Raw genomic sequence first — 18,570 nt, forward strand, 5'->3', positions numbered from 1 at the left:
AGCAAACGGCTCTGAACAATAGAGGAAGTTTATAAAAAAAGCATTGTCCTTTTATCAGTATCTTTTATTTTATAGATGTCTACTGTAAGTAAATCTTACAGCGTCAGTTAAAGAAGCAATGGCAACTCTGAGGTATGGAAGAAACTTCTTCTGAGCTCCCAGTAACAATGAGATTAAAAGATGATGCCAGATTTTTTTATCTGAGGTCTCCTGAGATCCAGAGTTAGGAAAGCAGGTATGGCTAAAAGAGAATTAGACTATGAATAAAGCTTTCCATATATATTTAAATATTGAAATCTAATTGGATATAATTAGAAGCATTAGCTTTCAAAATCGCTACTGCAAATCACCAGCAGGAGCAAAAGTATTGATCTTGCCTGCACCTGCAAAGAGATTCTTCATCATTCCATGTCTGACAACATTTTCAGAAGCAAGAACAAAATTAGCCTCCTAGAACAGGAATTACACGTAAAAAGAGGTCAGAATTGAAGACATAAAGCATGGCCAGTTACAGTTAAAAATGTGAATAAGGTTTAAATTTAATTTCCATTTGTAAATGGACCGCTTCTATTCCCTTGGCTCCCCTGCTAGTCATCTTTTGAAGACATCTCTGAATACGAGCCTAACTGAATGTTTCTTTTGACCTTCATAACTTGTCAATAAATTAAGACATTTTCCCAGAACATCCTGTCCTGCCAAAAGAAAATCCCAAGCAAATTAAAGGATTGAAAATCTGGCTCCAAGCCAGAGACAAAATCCTCATTTACCACGACTAGACAAAAACTCAGTCCAGCTGAACAGAGATACTCAACTGCACAGCATCCATCAAGCCACAGCATGCTTTTTCTATGTATCAGAAAGAAGTGCTAAGATACCCTTTTTGTTTTATATGGTTTCTGGTGTTCCAGAAGGTATATCCACTATTGCTGAGGGGTAGAGAAGTGGTTTGCATCTCCTAAAAGGGCCTCCATGACACAGCAACTCTTACTGAAGAAGAAAGAGTGTCACAAGTCCAGTACCAGTTACTCACCAGAAACATGCATGAATAGTACACTGCAGTGTAGCAATCAATTATCTGAAAGTTAAGATGCTTATAATAACTTTATGTTGTAGAGCCAGTAGATCTGCAGACCACTGCATTTCATTTTGTTCCTTTAGCAAAAATCAGGTAGATTTTTCAAAGACAACTGCAAATCACTCACCCTATTTCTCCTACAACTTCCTAACATGAAAATGTATGAACTAAAGAGATTCAAATGTCCATAAAGTCATACCCATTCAGAAGGTTTGAAGTTTGCAGCAAAAATGTTTGGAAAGAATACCTGGAAAAGCTACTATTTTGTTCTTTGTTGTGTGTTTAGGATCAACCTTTGTTCTCAACTGTTGACATTTCTGTCACAATTTAAGCGTACTTAAATTCAGTTTCAGAATCTTTTGAAATATGCATTTACCAGCTTGATACAAGTGCCTTATCTTCAGCAAAAGATACAGTCACCTCTTGGAAGGGTATTACTTTTCTTACCTAATTGTAGTTTTGGGGAAAAAAAAATAAATTAGTCACCTGAGAGTTTAGAACATCAACAACAAACATCTGGAAAATACTCCCTCAATAAAATTTATCATGTTTTATTTTGGTTTGTTTTGGTTTCGATTCAAGTTGGTCATCAACCACAGTAGTTTCACCATATATTCATTTCCACTACAATCTTCAGCTCACTGTTGATAAGAGGGTATCACACACCTACTAAAGAAAATTTTAATTTCATTAATATTACTTTATTAAAGCATTATTGCTCTTTAAAAAGATGCATATTGAAATGTGCATGAAGAGGGCAAAAGAATCTAGTTTAAAATTGAATGCAAAAGTGTTGCCTATTAGAGTACACACACATACTGAAACTCAGCTATGCAATTTGCCAGATGTCAAGGGAGAAATATTATTTCAGAATATTCACTGAAAAATCCCAGATAGCTTTCCAATGCAACTTATGCTGGACTATAACAATAGCTTCAGGGACTGCTGTTGTGTCATTGGAAGTCAATGAAAGTTTTGCCACTGACTTGACTACAGAAACACACTCTGATGTAAATCAGAATTTGGATACTTTCAGTAACCTTTGTCCAAAATGTGTAGGATCAACTTGCTCATAGTGCTTTACATTTCTGAGATAACACAGTCAATGCATCTAAAAGAAAATATCAGTTTAAATGTCCCAAACGACACGTAGGGCTTGAGAAAACATGTAGATAAGAAGAAAAAAAAAAGGGCAGGAGCCCTCTCTGCTTAAACATGCATGACCTGCAAGGGGACCACTGGCAACAACCAGCTGTCATAAATAAACAAATGCTCAGCACTCATAAACTTTTGCTCTTGGCCGATGATGCACAGAGAATGGATCCTGCTGAAGGCCTCCAAGAGCCCTGCCCCACTGCCGACTGAAACAGCTGTGGCAGTTTTTCATTTCAGCACTGCAGATCAAACAACAGGCACTGCAGTGTTAATCTCCATCATCTCCAGGAAAGCATTTGTTGAAAATTTGCAAGAATATGATCCTGCTATTATTCTCCCACCAACAGCAGAAATAAAACTCATCATCACATTGTGAAACAATACCCGTTCAACAGCACAATCCTCCTCTATACAGCTTATTCTCCCCCAACTCAAAACCACTGCCAAACAGTGGCAATAATGCAGAAAGAGGCCTAAACGGAGAGCAGAAACTGCAGATGCTTCACTTTCATACACAAAGCGGAAGAAGCCACCCAGCTCTAGGATGAAGGAAGCAACATGTACCAGTAAGATAACCTACACAAACCGCAAGCTTTAGTTTGTACCAATTGTTTGTCCCCAGAATATGCAGTGTTGTATTCTTAAGCACCTGCACTGCACTTCAAAATAACTATGAAACAGATCACTATAAACATTAATGTTGTTTTTAAAAAACAATACTGAAAAATCTAACTACCAGTTGATTCTGAGAAAATGTGCTTGATGGCAAATAATGTTCATGAATGGAAGAAAGGGAGAATGTATTTGCTGCCTGGGGTTGATATGTTTCCCATAGTTAAACCTCTTCCAATATAAGAGTACAATAGAACTGACTGCTCTCTGTCAGCCTTGACAGTGAACTGGCAAACATGAAAGCTGAGAAGAAAGAAGAATGCAGTTACCATGTATGTGGCCTGCCCTCACAAGAAACACTGAATGTTTTGGACAGCTGTACCAAAACCTAATTGAGTTCCTATTCACCTGTTATGAATCAGATTCCCTGCCTCTGCTCAGCTCTCAAAAGCTCTTTCACACAAAGAAAGTGCAAACAGATCACTGCTAAAAAACTGACAACTGCTCTTGTCAGAAAGCAGGTGGAGTATAAATTAATTTTGACTGTTGTTGTAAAAGAATAAATAGCATGATGAGAAAAAGATGCAGTACTCTGTAGAGATTAGGGCTTTTTGAATGCTCCTTTTTAAATAGCTGTGTTGAAAAATCAGTATTATGGAAATATTTTCAGAATATCATAGAAAACATATGAACTAATTTACACTGCGGATTTCAGTATTTCATTTTGCCAGGAATTTAGCTTTGCTAAATGCCTGAAAGTCCTAGTGTATGCAGAAAAGCAGGCATGTCTTTGTCAGAGTTTGACATTTTCAGATGTTCCTTATGTGTCCCCTGAAGTTGCTGCTTCTCCCCTGCAAGTGAGAAAATCCCTTTGAAACACAGAGCATAGCAACACACAGATTCAGTATTTCCCAGATTTCTTCTGACTCACCTGGTGATGATCTTCTGCATAGACAAGCATGATGTGGAGCTGACAGCTTGTATATTTTCAGCTTTCCTTTTTATTTCCCCAGAGCATGCATACGTTTTTCAAGATAGCACAAAAAAGTTTTTCTGAGTCATAAATAGCTACTCAGAGACCTCAGCTTGGATGCTGGTTTCAGAGCAATTTGTGGTATCAGTTCCTATGTTTTTTTCAATAACTACAGGGCCATCAAAATCAGAGTTAGCTATGAAGCAGTAAGGTTTTCTGTCTGCCCTCAGAACAAACTGGAATATTTAGTTAACAGTCTCATTTTTAATCTAAACTTTGTTAAGTCAGGATAGACTTTACAATAATTGAACATCTGTAGCTTTACTCAAAACTTGGTGAAGACATACATCATGTAAACGTGCTTAAAATGTTCATTAGTGAGGTCATGCACTAATGAGCACTCATGCTCATGCTAAATTAAGCATAAAGCTTCAGGGAAGATGCTGGAGACTATTTGTCTATACAACAGATTTGTGTTCCACAGTGAGCTCTATCCATCAACAAACTGATACACCAGTTTCATGAACTATTTTAAGAATGAAAGTGCTGGTGTGCATGAGTCACATTTTATTAAGGTAATGACCGTGATGCATTCTATTTAGATATGCATCTCTCTGCTGAAGATGATCTTGGCATAAAAGCAGCAATATACCTAATCTATTTCAGAGCATTACACAATCATAGAAGAGATGTCTATTTGTGGACAAAAAAATGCTCACAATCAAATAAATAATCACAACTGCTACCAGAATGCAATTAAAACACATTACTAATAAGCACTAAAGTGCAGTTCTTGTGCAAACTATAGATGTGAACATGCCTATATATGTAAATGATAGGAATGGCTTCCAGGTTGCCACGAAATAATTATGTAATCCATGGTTTCTTTCACCTGCAAAGACTTAAATCAACCATTTCGTATTTAGATGTGTAAGGAACTGCATTTTGCAGAGCAGACATTTTAATGTGATTAATCACTGATACTATTTTGGAGGAAAGCTATCTATACACACAATTGTTGCTGCTGCTGGCAACACACATGGAAGCACCTGGGCAGTGAGACTGGCACATGAGAAAAACTGAGGCAAGTCTTGCTCACTCTTCTTGCACAAGTCATCGAGTCGAAACATTGAATGTAGAAGCATTTCTGTATGTGTGTGCGCATGGAGAAGAGAAGGTCATGCAACCTTGTTATTCCTAGCAATAACAAGGAATTCCTAGTAAATTGAAACAGTAGTAAATTAAGGTGGGTGGGTGTGAGGTGGGGGAAAGTTGCACCCTCATGTCTCGTTCACAGCATAGACTCTACAGGCACCAAAGGCAAAAACAAACCTCCGATCTTCTTCAAGGGCACAGCACCCGGCCCTAGGCAAACAGAACAGGTCAGTTCTGTGCTTTGACAGAGCCCTTTAGTGCCTCAAAAATTTGTCTGTTAGGGTGAGTCTTTCTGTCTTCAAAAAGAATGATCAACGGACAGACTGGGAAGGCTGCAAAATACAGCCTGCAGAAGCCTAGAAACCCTATCCTCTGACTTGGCAGACAGAGCTAGTGACAGGCAGCTAAATCCCTGCAAGCAAAATGAAAAAAAGAGAAAAACCCCACCATTCAAGCAGATGTTGAGGCAGAAACATGGATGAAGTCCCAAAAGGGTCACCCAGGCAGGGTGCTCAATTAGGATCAACATCCAGACGTTCAGCAGTGTGCTTATCCCAACAAGAAGTACTGCCCAAAAAACACAAAGAAATTGTTTCAGAGATTCCTAACTGGTGTGGATTGCTTTCAGATTACAAAACCTGAACCCTTCTGTAAACATGGAAAATTAAGAGAGCATTCTGAAGAGATATGTCATGCCTTCACATTGCATATGCCTGCTTCACATGGACAGGTTTCATATAACTATATATATTGAACACATACAAATATATAAAATCTATTCCCACTTCTATCATAGGATAAACATAGAATTTATACAACTTCAAATAAGTATATATGAGAATGAAAGAGAAATGCATTCAGCATATACAGCTTTGATTCAAGTAAGCATACAGAGCACATGAATTCTAAATAAGTATTTCCAGATCATGGCACATCTTTTCTTTTAAAGAGATATTTTAATCAATCTTAACCCCAAACTGATGTTTATAGATAAAACCATTTAAAATGAACTCTTGATGGAGTTTATTTTCAGTACTGCTGGGAACCACTACAAACCATAAGACCTAAGGAGACTTGAGTATTTAAAGGAGTTTTCAAGTTTGCTCTTTTCCCTGAATTTCGGTGCAGTTCTGAAAGTGACAGTGAAATCATATCGCTATTCAGAGTAAGCTGACATCATGCTTAAAGTTTAGATTAAGCTTTCTTATTTCATCCCTGTTCACTTGATCACAAACATCTGTATGTACGGAGAAATGTGACTCTTTAGACAGGGCTGTTAAGCACACCAAAATGATTTAGCACATGCAGCCAGGGGCTGGATTGCCACAGAGAAGGCCTATAACATCCCCCAGAACTGCCTGTGTGCAAGCTACTAAATAAAGACAAAAATAGACTCCTTGGTGCAGGCAAACAGCAAGTCAACTATTTTTAACTTGGGTCTTCAAGTACATTTTTAAGTTGCTTACATTTAGAAGCAATCCCTTAAGCATCTACAGGCAGTTTGACTCGATGAATAGGCATGAAAAATACTTTTCACACGTTCTGCATACTACATGCATACTATATAAAAATAAAATTTAATTTCTCATTAGATTAAGTGGATTTCTGGCAGTCTGGCAGTTACCTTTAACCAAATTTTTGTTAGTACAGACATATTTTTGCCAAACAATAAAGCTGTTACAAGTCTCATGATATTGCTTTCTTGGCAATCTCAAGAATGAAAAACCACTTGAAGTGCCTGCCTGTGGTCAGCACACACAATGGACACACACCCTGGCTTGACAACTGGTAACATCTTCAACTGTGTAAGGGAACAGGCACCTATAAAACCAGCATCCATGACTGCAAAGCTGACGCATTCAAATACACAGCTACTTAACTCATGCCTGTTATAACTGCTACTTGAGGAGAGTAAAACACATTGCAAGAGGGGATGGGGTACTTATAATAAGAATGTCCGGGCTGCACAGCAAGCATGAATGAACAAGTATACAACTGTTCATTATATAAGAGGAGCTTACTTCTGTCCGTGGTGGCCAAGTGCTCTCCTGACCCTTCAGCAGCTGCTACATGGGAAACATTTTACAGCTCTGCAGAATTTGTGGGAGGACAAGGGGTCCAGCCTGAGCCACAAGTAGCCTTAGTGTGACTGCCCCACTTTGTTTTCTACACAGAGGTGAGAAAAGAGCTGAATACCAAAAGACAATCTCTGTTGTGGTTTTTGTCTCCCATTCAATCTGTTTCTGTGGTTTTCTACATAGATGTTGTATATTTCTTTTCAATAGCCACATGAGCATTTGAGCATGAAGCCCCTAGGATTATTTGCATGACTAGTCATGCCAGCAGAATACATACAAACCTGTCTTCATGAATGACAGCTCTGCCTTCAAAACATTGGAGAAAATTTATGTCTACAGTGAGGTCTGTTCAAAGCTAGCAGAGCTCTTACACGAGCAAACAGGGAAGGAAAAGTTATAAATATGAGGCAGCTCATGACTTTCTTGAATTGTGCTTTTTCTCCCCCACATTTTGAACAGAAAAAACCAACACCTCAGTGGGCACAGAAGCAATATCTTCTTCAAAATTAACTCAAGAAAAATGACCTATTCTGATCTTAGAAACAAATTTATAAATTGGACTAGTGTCATTAATCAGAAAAGCAGGAACCAAAGCCAACAAGCATAAGATATGACTTACAAGCTGGGACACACCAGAAAGTGAAACACAGATCTCAGTGACCCTCAAATGAGTTTGGGTATGCATTAAAATGAGTCTAGATTTTTACCAGCTGTGACTGCCCTGAAACTCAAAATCTTCAGAGTCCCATTTAGACAGGTTTGGATAACTGTGCCAGCTTTTATTCTGTAAGCAGAACCTTCACCTTTAGAGATACACTTTGCCAGCTTCTGTGCAGTGAGGAAATGTCCTTGCCCATGGCTAACCTGCCTGATTATACAATAGCCTCATGATCATACAGTTTAACTCCTCTCAGCCTTTGTTTGGTAATGTCTGTGGTAAACAGTACTGATCACCATTCAAACAGGCAGATTCTTTTTATCTTCAAAATAAATTAAAAATTTATTTCAAGTGCCACACATTTACAGCAAAATGATTGCAGCATTCAGTTCCCACTAAGTGAGACTCGAGAGGCTAAGACCTGTAGATAACTGGGTGCAAAAGCATGACTTCTTCACACCTACACACACAACACACACTGCAGCTGAGAGAAAGGGTTTTTTTGAAGATTCAAATATGGACACAATACCAAAAATGCAACTGTACAGTTCATTGTTTATGAAAATAAAGACCTTTTTTTTTAATAAGAAATGCTGTAGAATAACGAAGGAGGTCAATGTTTAGTTGCTGCAGGAAAGTGAAGCTAAACATTGGCTGCAAGAAGGAAAGGCTTGTGAATAGTTACTGCTTCTTCAACATTCAGAGAAGTTTCCACTTTATGAAATGTATTTATTCATAGAAGTAAGGTTGCATTGTTTCCAACAATCAGCGTTAGTCGCAATGTGAATCGAGAATAAGAAAATGTAAGAATAATAAAGCTAAGTTTCAGCTGACCTCAAATAAATTTAAGCTAATGCATGGCAAAAACAGAGTCTACGTTTTCATTTGCAAAACTGCGGGGTGACACGACGCTACTTTATCTTGTCTACTGCAAGCAGATGTTGAGCAGATATTGTCTAGAAATGTAAACTGAAAACCCCAGCCAGTTCTGGACGGCTATCCGGAGTTGTGTTTGTGTCACCCTGTGTTCTAGCTGCTCATGGTCTCATCTGCTGGCTGCTTTCTGCGATGACCGGATCACAAACCCTGCGGGTGGACTGAGCAAGGTTCGGCCAAGTATTTTCACCCCGACGCCAGCGGCTATCCTGCTCCAGCCGAGACAATGCCGGTACAACCCTGCAAGGCGGGAGCCGGGGCACAAAAACCTCCTCCCGTGCTTTCAGAACCGCCGCGGACCTGCCGCGCCCGCCGCCGCTGCTGCCGCGTTCAGCACCACGGACAGCGCCCCGCTGGGTACGTGTGGGCACCGGCTTTCGCGGGGCACCCGCGGGGGCCGCGACCCACCGCCCCGGGACCGGCAGACACGGCCTGCCGGCGGGCGGCACAACATGGGCACAGGCACGGGCACAGACACAGGCACACACCGCACGCACACACACCGCGGCGTCGCCGTCACTCACCACATCCCCCGCAGGGCTCCCCGACGCCGCCGCCGCCGCCGCCCGCCGCCCCGGGCGCCGCGGACGCCCCCCGCAGCGAGGCGGCGGTGGCGCCGGGCGGCCGCGGCTCCATGCGGAGGGCAGCGGCGGCGGCTTGCCTCCCCCCGGCCGCCCCGCGGAAGCCGCCGCCGCCGCCGCGCAGAGCCGAAGCGGGAGGGCGGGGAACCACGGCCGCATGGTGCTGCCCGCCGCCCCGCCCGCCGCCAGCCCCCTGCGCACCGCCCCGCCCCTCGGGCCCGCCCTCCCGGGCAGGCAGACCACCGAGCCCGGGCAGCCGGGGCCATCCGACGACTGGCTGAAGCAGGCGCCGCTGGCCCTCCCGGCCCACAGGGGCGGTGTCAGGATACGACTGGGTAAAAAAAGCCAGTACCAGACCCTGTTTAAGTTCGTGACCCCAAGAGTGAGCTAAAGACGAGGTCAATTACCGTAATCGAACAGTTTGTTTATTACAAATTACAAAGACAGTTATTGTAAAAAAAGGGAAATTACTGTATTAAAAAGCATAGCGATAGGACAGATTGGAAAAAAGGTGGAAAATGAAGCAAGACTTCAGGGTGCAGAGAGAGAGAGAGAGAGAGTGAGTCACCACCGTGCATCTACTTTGTCCCGGCGATCCGTTGTCGTCGTCGTTGCTGGGAGTTCTTCAGGGTTCGTAGTTGGTATCGGAGCAGAGTGTTCCCCAACAGTCCGTCGGAGGTGGGTGTCCTCGTGGAAGTGTCCTTCTAGAGTCCCTTGAAGGTACCCCATGGAGTGTGTCTCCTGGAGTTGCCCTCATGGTGATGTCTCATGGAGGGTGTCCCTTAGGGTCCGTAGTAGCCATCAGTGGAGAGTGTCCTCACAGAAGTGTCCTTCTGGAGTCATCATCACGGCCATGGCTCCCTGGCGATGTCCCTCTTGGTGATGTGTCTCTTGGTGATTACCTTTTCCCCTTTTGTAAAGACTTGGGGGGGTACCTCTGCTCTTCATGTCATGTACTACACGTTCCTGGTGGACCAGTTTCCCTGGTCTTGCAGCCAGCTCTTTGACACACAGAGGTGCTCCAGCAATTCTGGGGATAATAGCTCACACCAACCCTCAAAGTAAAGGACTGAAGAGTCTCAGCTCTTCCCCACTCATCCCTCAGGCAATAGATGGTGGAGTCCCAGTTCAGCTCCTCACACCCTTCTCCCAGGCAATGGATATTGGAGTCTTATATCAATTCCTCCAACCCATCTCTGAGACAAAAGATAGGGGGATTTCCATCTCAGCTTCTCAGACCAATATTTGAGACAATGGACAGTGGAGTCTGATTTCAGATCAGTCTCTCACAGTCTGTGAGCAGGGATCTCGTCCCTTCGCCAGATATTCTGTTTCGTTCCCTCTTCCATTGCCTGCCACACACATTTCATGCTCTTTTTGTAAATCAAAGTGGGTAGCGTTGCTCATGGGTGGCCTGCAATAACTGGAGGTAGTTCACATGCTTCCTAACAAGTTCTTTACTAAGAACCCCCCTGCTGAGCCTGCACTGTGCTTGCTTAGTTGGAGTATAGACTTGAGCAAGTCTCTTGTTCCCCCAGTCACTTCTACATGAAGCACACATAGGGTGAGACCTCCAGCCCCTGAACAGCGTCTAGTGTAAGGGGGCATAGTAGGCAAACAATCTAAAAGCACAGACAGAAAGATTCTGTCTTGGAAGATCTCACAGAAGAACCCAGATTTCTCACTTTTAAATGGCACTCCCCCACCCCCCACTCCTGTCTACTGGTTGATAGATTCCTCCTTACTTCACAGTTGGGCCAACCTGATATGTTAGCTGTTTTCTCTGGCCCATGTCCAGTCAAGCTGGAAGCTGCTCAAGAGTGGATAACCTGAAGCCTTGCTCAATGTTCCTGCTTAGGCACTGGGTGCACTCACAGGGAAGAAAGATATCTTCCAATCTCCTGTGAGTGCTCTAGATTTTAATGAGTATCTTCTGCCTTATATGCTCCTTCAAGAAGAGTCAGTCTCTGTTATCTCAGTGCCCTTCTGTGAAGGAGCTGATGACAGCCAGAAGAGCTCTTTTTCACTAAGTGCTTTCACCTTTCCCAAGCTGAACAGAAGCACTTTTTTCTGCTCTTCTGCTATATGCCATCTGCATGCAGCCCCCTCTGCATCTCAGTGGCCTCCATTAATCTTGCTTCGTGGGGTCAGTGTCTGTCCTAAAATGACCTGGGGAGCTCAAACTGAACCTGGCATTTGCAGATGCTGAACTCCAGGGTGTTCCCATCATCTGATTTCTCTGGTTTGTCAGAAGATCAGCCCTCTTCTCCAGCATATCCACTATTGTGTTCAGTCTGGGACCATATGAAAACTTGCTAATGGCACATTCTGCCCCATCATCTAGGTCACTGGCAAACATTACCCGGTCTTGGTTTCAGTATCAGTATTTCGGAGAGACATTACCAGTAACCAGCCACAATCTAAATCTGCATAGCTGATTAAAACACTTTGAACCCCAAGCTCTAGCCAATTTTCCATGGATCTTCTAGTCCACTTACCCAGGACACATCTTTTCCATGTCTCTACCCACCTGCCAGTTTTTACTTTATTTAAAGGCAAATCTAAAAATTACATGCACGTGGACAGCTTTGATAAATGACACACTATTATCAGGTACATGGGTTCTGAACTCTTGCATCTTCCCCAGTATATGCACTTCAGCAGCAGGCTCCTGAATGAATCCTTAGCAATGAATAAGAAAGGAAAAAAACAAAGAATAATTTTCAAAAAAAATTTTGCAGAGAATACTGATTTCTTCAATGCATCCCTAATTTGAGCATTGCCTAACAAAGAGGTCTGATTTTCGCTGAAATCTGTGATTGGAGCTCAGATATTTCTAGACATCACAGCTTGCTGATAATTTTTGCCTTTCTGAAAAGTGATGCCTTCAAAAACTTCCCTGTCATGTGGTTTGTCCCTTAGCAAGCAGGCCACCCTAACTGATCACAGTCCAATGACCTGTGATCCGCCCTTGCTGTACTCCTTGATTTTAATAACCAGTCTGCTCCAAGTTCCCATGTTTGTCCCTCTCATTTTAATAACGAAACTAGTGTTTATTCTTTAAAATACTGAACAACCTAGTCAGAAGTGACCCCTTTGTATAAGAAAATGTTCCTACATATATTTTTTTTTTCACATGAATCTGACTTTAAAAAATTAAATGAAAATAAATTTCTCTCCTTAATGCCAATATGAGTTCACTAATTCAATCCAGAGCATCACTAAGCTTGCATTACAGTCACCATCTAAGTAATTACTATCCTGGGGAAAAGTCTCAATTTAGGAAAGCATTTCAGTACACGTTTATGGTTAAGCATGCACTTAAACCTACAGTTATTTGACAAAGCACTGCAGCCTGTACTTGAGCATGTGCTTAGGTATCTTGCTGAGTCAGGGCTTTAGTCTGGAGCAAAAAAAACAAACCTACAATTGATCTTGCAGGCATAGTTAACAAAAACACCCCGGAAGAATGACAAAAGAGTAGTTCCTTTTGTAACATGATTACAAAGCTATTTATAGTGAACTCAATGCCCCCAGCACATCTGTGTAGTAAGAAGTGTGGATCACGTAAGTGGATATTTCTATGGCTTTTACAAAATTCCCACAAAGATTCATGCAGATGGCAAAATCAAAGTAAATGATCCATACAACTTCCCAGGCTTCAATACATACACTTTTCACTCTTTGGTTGACAAGGAAGCCACAGCTTTTGTGATAGCTTTAATGGTACAACTCAGCAAGCCATTTGCTTGATTAGCAGTGGTGAGCTGATAACAAGAAACAGGTCCTGACAAAGCCTCTTGCATCTCAAGGGCTTTGTGAACAGTTGTCAAGACTTCTGCATTATTAAATAGCTCTACACTCGTATGCTCAGCACAAGTCTGAAACTTCAAAGCCCTTGTGTAACTCAGGTAAATTTGTACTGACAAACATGGATCAGACAAACTCCAGGAAAAAAGCATGCATCAAACTACTGACATACTTCCCTTTCTAAATATCAAACCTGCTACAGAGAGCAATGTCTGTGTTTTATGCTGCTTTATGAGTAGGGTTTTTGCAATTCATGCTAGCTATCACCAAAGGGTACCCGGTCCCCCTCACAACAAGCTGTATCAAAATGAGCAGATTGGAGGAGTTTCTTTCTGCCCTTTTGTAGGCTCTAGGGACAACACACATATGAGCTACATGGAAAGAGCAGAAGCTGAGCAGATGCTCACTGTCTCTGCCTGTGAACCTGTGTTTGGTGGTGGTAGGTCTGGATAGGCTGCAGCAGCAGCTGCAAAGAGAATTCTCACCATGCTGTATCCCAGTTCAGAGAAGCTGCGTAGCCCTTATGCATGGTTGCTTTGAGTCTGAGGAGGAAATACGTTCATTCTTACAGATGCTCAGTGTCTGCAAAATTGAACCACCACCCTATTCAGCATTCTTCAGGCCAAAACTGTTCTATCCCTCTCATTAGCAGACCTAGAAAATATGTAAGTCCCTAAGATCTGAGTTATTTGTGTCTTTTGGTAATGACTATATACTCACTTCCATCTCCATCAGCTTATTTGGCTCTCTGCGATGTTTTAGTTTGATGGCATTCAGAAGCAGGAATACTTTACACTTACAAACAAAAAATCTGAGGTCTAGTTTCACCAATGAGTGATTAATGGTGGGCAACTTTGGGAGCCAAAATATCTCTCTAGGGATATCCAGGGATATTTCAACAAAACTCCAGGTTGGTTTCTTTTCAGTTGCTTTCAGGGGAGTGAAGCAGACACAACAGTTACCAATTACAGCAAAGATTAAAAGCAGCACTTCTTTAGGTTACAGCAGAAAGTGGCCTTTCTCCTTATAGAAGAAAGTGTGTAGGGTCCCTCTACAGCACACATATGCCATGCTTTTATTGTTTTAGGTGAGAATACAAAAGTAAACAGAGTAGTTTATACATATATACATATAGGAAAAAGCAGGGAGGGACACAGGACAAAAAGGCCAAGTGAAAAAAAGAAGCAGCATCCACTTTTCCCTAAAGAAAAATGTGTATTCACACAATGTCGCACCAAGCCACAGTGGTACAGAGTTCTGCTTTTTTAATTCTTCTCCTGCAACAGAATCATAGAATCAAGTGGGTTGAAAGAGACCTTTAAGATCATCAAGTCCAACCATTACCCCAGGACTGCCAAGGCCACCACTAAACCGTGTCACTGTGGGCCCCATCTACACAGTTTCTGAACACTTCCAGGGATGGTGACTGCACCACTGCCCTGGGCAGCCTGTTCCAATGCCTAAGCACCCTCTCTGACAAGAAATTGTTCCTCATATCCAATGGTCAAGAAGGACCCACTCTTCATGAACCCATGCTGACTAGACTTGATCCTGGCACCAAATCCATCATGCCAGTCACCCCAGTACCTGGCACTTACTCCTTGCAGCACCCATACACATGGGGATAGAGAGTGAGACTATGCTGTTAGTTAAGGAAGAATTTAATAAGAAGGTAAGACAGATTGCAGTGGCCAGGCAACAAGCTTAGTCAGACTGACATACTGCAACGTACTGACCAGTCTCGGCTTCCACAAAACCATATCTTTTTACAGCACTTTCTGTCTGCATCCTCCCACTTCTTCCTGCCTGATTCCTGTCCCATGCACATTTCCTCAGTAGATGGCACAGTCCCACCAACCCCTCCAGCATCCTGCACCTCTGTTTTACATCCTTATCAGTTGCAATGACCCAGTTTGCCTGCATTTTCTTGATAGCCCATGCATTACTGTGGCTGACCAGATTTGTTTCTCATCTTTGTCACCAGTACATTTCTCTGCCAAGTTTGTGTCTCAGAATGTTTTGTTCATGGCTTCCCTCTTTTCCTTAGTATCCTATTCGTGCTTAGATATTTCCTTAGTATCCTATTTGTGCTTAGATGTTTCCTTAGTATCCTATTTGTGCTTAGATATTTCCTTAGTATCCTATGTGTCAAGGTGTTTGACCAGGTAATCACTACAAAGGTTCTAACTCCAGACGTCTTACATCCTTCCAAGAACTTGTGCCTCCTTCTTTGTTAGTCTCTAACACAAATAAGATAAACTGAGGTATCATGGGAGTTGTTCCCTAGTTGGACAGCAAGATTAGAAGGGAGGCAAACATGGGAAAGGACTTGGGAGTGCAGCTCCCTGCAGGTCCATCCTGAAAAGGCTCACATTTGGGATTATTGAAATGATCCAGTTCCATGAAAATTGTCAGAATAGTTCAACATTTGTGCACACACACTTATACTTTGTCACAAGTTTGCTATTTTATTTTTTCATTTTTGCCTGATCCAGAACAGGAATTCACATTTTTACCAACAACAGTAGCTTGAGTTTTCCAAATAGCTGCAGTTACTTTATTAAAAGGAGTGATGAGGTCTCTTAATTTTTCGTTATGTCTTTGGGGCTGAGCATGACATAAAAAGGAAGAAAGACAAAGAGTAAGAAGATAAAAATTATCCCTAAAGATGAAAAATCTAACCAAGAGTTTATCTGAATGATCTTCTTAGCAGCAGCTTACACTTTGTTTTCATTGTAGTCTGCATTCTTGCTTTTGAATTAATTTGGAACGTTTACAGGAGCTTTCCAAAACATTGATTTCCTGCAGTACCAATATCCATCAGGCTGAGCTTCATTAGAGCTATTTCCAAAAGTGCCATATAACGAAGATATTTGCAGAAAACTTACTTACAATTTCTTTGGACCTCATTGTGAAACACAGTAAAGCAGTAACAAGTATAAAATAAATGGTATGTGCACAGCACAGAACCGCAATTATAAACAACATCAACAGGCTGCTGGTGTTCCAAAAACACCAACAAGAATTTTGCTTCAGGTTTGGTCTGTTTTTTTTTTCCCAAGGGGCTACGTGCATGAGTTTTGCTAAAGGCAAAGTTAACATGATAATGTTTGTTGATAGCATGTGATAGTGGCCTGGTTTTGCCACAACAGTTAGTCTGACTTAGTATTATCTTTATGACGGCAGCATAAATGTTTACAGCATAAATGTTTACAAATACAGTGTTAGAAGACGTGTGATGACCCTGTTGACGTGCTCGTGGCCTTTCATCTCCCTCCAGTGGCCCGATTGCAGGACATTGACTGCCGACCATCTGAGCTGGCAGAGAGCCTGCCTGCTCAGCCAGTCCTGCGTTGTGCATTGGCAAACACTAAGGGTTCAGCCCAGTGGTGGTAACTTCATAGAATCATAGTATCATGGAATCAAGTAGGTTGGAAAATACCTTTAAGATCACCAGGTCCAACCTTTACCTCAGGACTGGCAAGTCCATCACTAACCATGTCACTGAGGGCTTCATCTCAGGCATTGTGGAAAGTGTTGGTACTTGAGGAATTTTGCTGCTCGGAGCTGCATGGCTTGGGTGAGGTCCCTTCCATAACAACCAGCATTCTCACTCCTGTGTATTACCATGACCCCTCTAGAAGCCAAGGGACAAAAATTTCATGAGTCACTGTCTCAAAAATTGTTCACTGTAGAGCTTCATCACAAGAATTATTCCTTGCCTTGGTAAAAAATGCCTTATTTGCTTTGTCCAAGTTTCAAGGGCTGTTAGACTAAGAAGAAGAAAATGTAACTCTGGGAACCATTTCTCCTTAGCATATTAATGGTGTTTCCTTTCCTATAGCAGATAAAGAAAAGTGCTTTTCAAGTACAGTATTTTATCCTACTGACAGGAACAGCCTGATAACATTTTTATTTTTGAGAGAAAAAACAGACATGTCGTTGATAGCTGCAGTGAAACAACTGCTCAGTAGTGAGAATGTAAACATACCTCCACCTTTCGTGTACACTGATATCTCTGTAAGAATACTGTGTTGCAGGAATGCAGTTTACAAATTATCTGTTCAGTTTTTGAAGTCTCACAGCACTTTGGATGCACTTATCACTTCGTAGAGGGGTTGAGGAACAGGCAAACATAGAAACTCCTGTTCATTTCAAGTCTGAGTCTGAACATGATATCAGGCTACAATCAGGTAGGTGCAGCCTCATATTCACAACTGCTGGTTCTAATAGGGTCTTCAACTGCTGATATCTGAACTTGCAATGACAGGACAAGTGGGAATATCTTTAAACTGACAGAGGTGAGATTTAGATTAGATATAAAGAAGAAATCCTTTACCGTGAGAGTGGTGAGACACAGGCACAGGTTGCCCAGAGAACTTCCTGGAAGCGTTCACGGCCAAGCTGGATGGAGCTTTGAGCAACCCGGTCTAGTGGAAGGTGTCCCTGTCCAGCGCACGGTTAGAATTAGATGATCTTTAAAGTCCCTTCCAACCCAAGCCCTTCTATGATCTTCTAAAGGTGGACTTCAGGATTCAGTGTATTTTGGAGTGGCACTAAAATAAAAAAATACTTTTCTCATTAATTTTGCTACAGATAGAACCCATGTACCTCACCAGACAATGAACACAAGAGACTGCAAAAAGACCCACCTTCTCAAATTATGACAACAGTAAATATTTTCTTGTCCCTGTGAAGCTCACTTCAGCTACAGCTGTTCCCTTTGTTTATTTCCCAGTGGGAAGAAGAAAAGTGCAGCTTCACAGCTTTAACCCATACTCAGGAGCTGCTCGTGTATTATATGTTGTTAGTGCTGAATTGAACTTGGACAAGGTGGATGACCCCTTAAACAAAAATAAAAGTCTTTGGTGGCTGTCAAATTTACTTTGATTTCTCAATGAGTATCTTCAGCAAGAGGCAAGGCAGAAAGAAGACTCTTCTAAGAAAAACAAGAAATTTTCTATCAGTTTCAGCAAGAGCCATCAAATTTCCTGTGACTAGGCAACAGAAAAAGAAATAAAGGAACTCAACTTGGGTTATTAGGAAACTAAGGGGGCAATTGGAAAGGGCAACCTGTCATGCTTTTTCCTATTTTGGCTATAAAACAGTTGCAGGAAACAAAAACTGTATCTTTTCACCTGAATATGTTATGTAAGTGTTTATATTTGGAGAAAATCTGTCCTATTTACTTGTTTTTAAAACAGTTTATACAAGGTAATTCTTTATTTCTGCTTTCTTAGAGGCACAACTAAAAATTTTTAGTCTCAGCTAATTTCATTACTTGACTTAGACAAAAAAGAAAGATAAACAGCACAATGGTTTTTTTCCCAGACTGAAAGACCTTTTTTAAGTACAGGCCTAGAGGTATGAACACTCTGCTTCTGATCCTTGTGCTTCTCCTCTGTTGGAAGATGAGTGTAATAATAATGATAAGACAGCCATAACTTCTTTGTTAGCCTGCTACATGAATCAGCTATTTAATAACTGGAAAGCACTTTTAGCCTTTAAAAGTACAAAGGATTATGATTTGTGTTCTC

The 18,570-nt window shown here is 41.7% G+C and overlaps 1 protein-coding gene and 1 long non-coding RNA gene across 3 annotated transcripts in view; both read right to left on the reverse strand.

Annotated features, from left to right (window-relative positions):
- Window positions 1-9,211, reverse strand: part of NRG1 (neuregulin 1) — a 458,245-nt gene extending 449,034 nt beyond the window's left edge. Inside the window, exon 1 of one of the 2 annotated variants that reach the window (XM_062609798.1) lies at window positions 9,167-9,211. The gene's annotated coding sequence lies outside the window, so the exon portion shown is untranslated. The remainder of the gene's footprint in view (window positions 1-9,166) is intronic. The other variant, XM_062609799.1, reaches the window with a different exon arrangement.
- An 8,325-nt stretch (window positions 9,212-17,536) lies between these two features.
- The window catches only part of LOC134159145 (uncharacterized), a 54,351-nt gene continuing 53,317 nt past the window's right edge, over window positions 17,537-18,570 (reverse strand). The window contains exon 5 of the long non-coding RNA XR_009963050.1: window positions 17,537-17,589. This is a non-coding gene — a long non-coding RNA (uncharacterized LOC134159145). The remainder of the gene's footprint in view (window positions 17,590-18,570) is intronic.

The sequence above is a fragment of the Pezoporus occidentalis genome, unplaced genomic scaffold, assembly GCF_034315485.1.
Source record: "Pezoporus occidentalis ecotype Australia unplaced genomic scaffold, CSIRO_AGI_Poc_V1 ctg140, whole genome shotgun sequence".
Taxonomy (NCBI): Eukaryota; Metazoa; Chordata; class Aves; order Psittaciformes; family Psittacidae; genus Pezoporus; species Pezoporus occidentalis.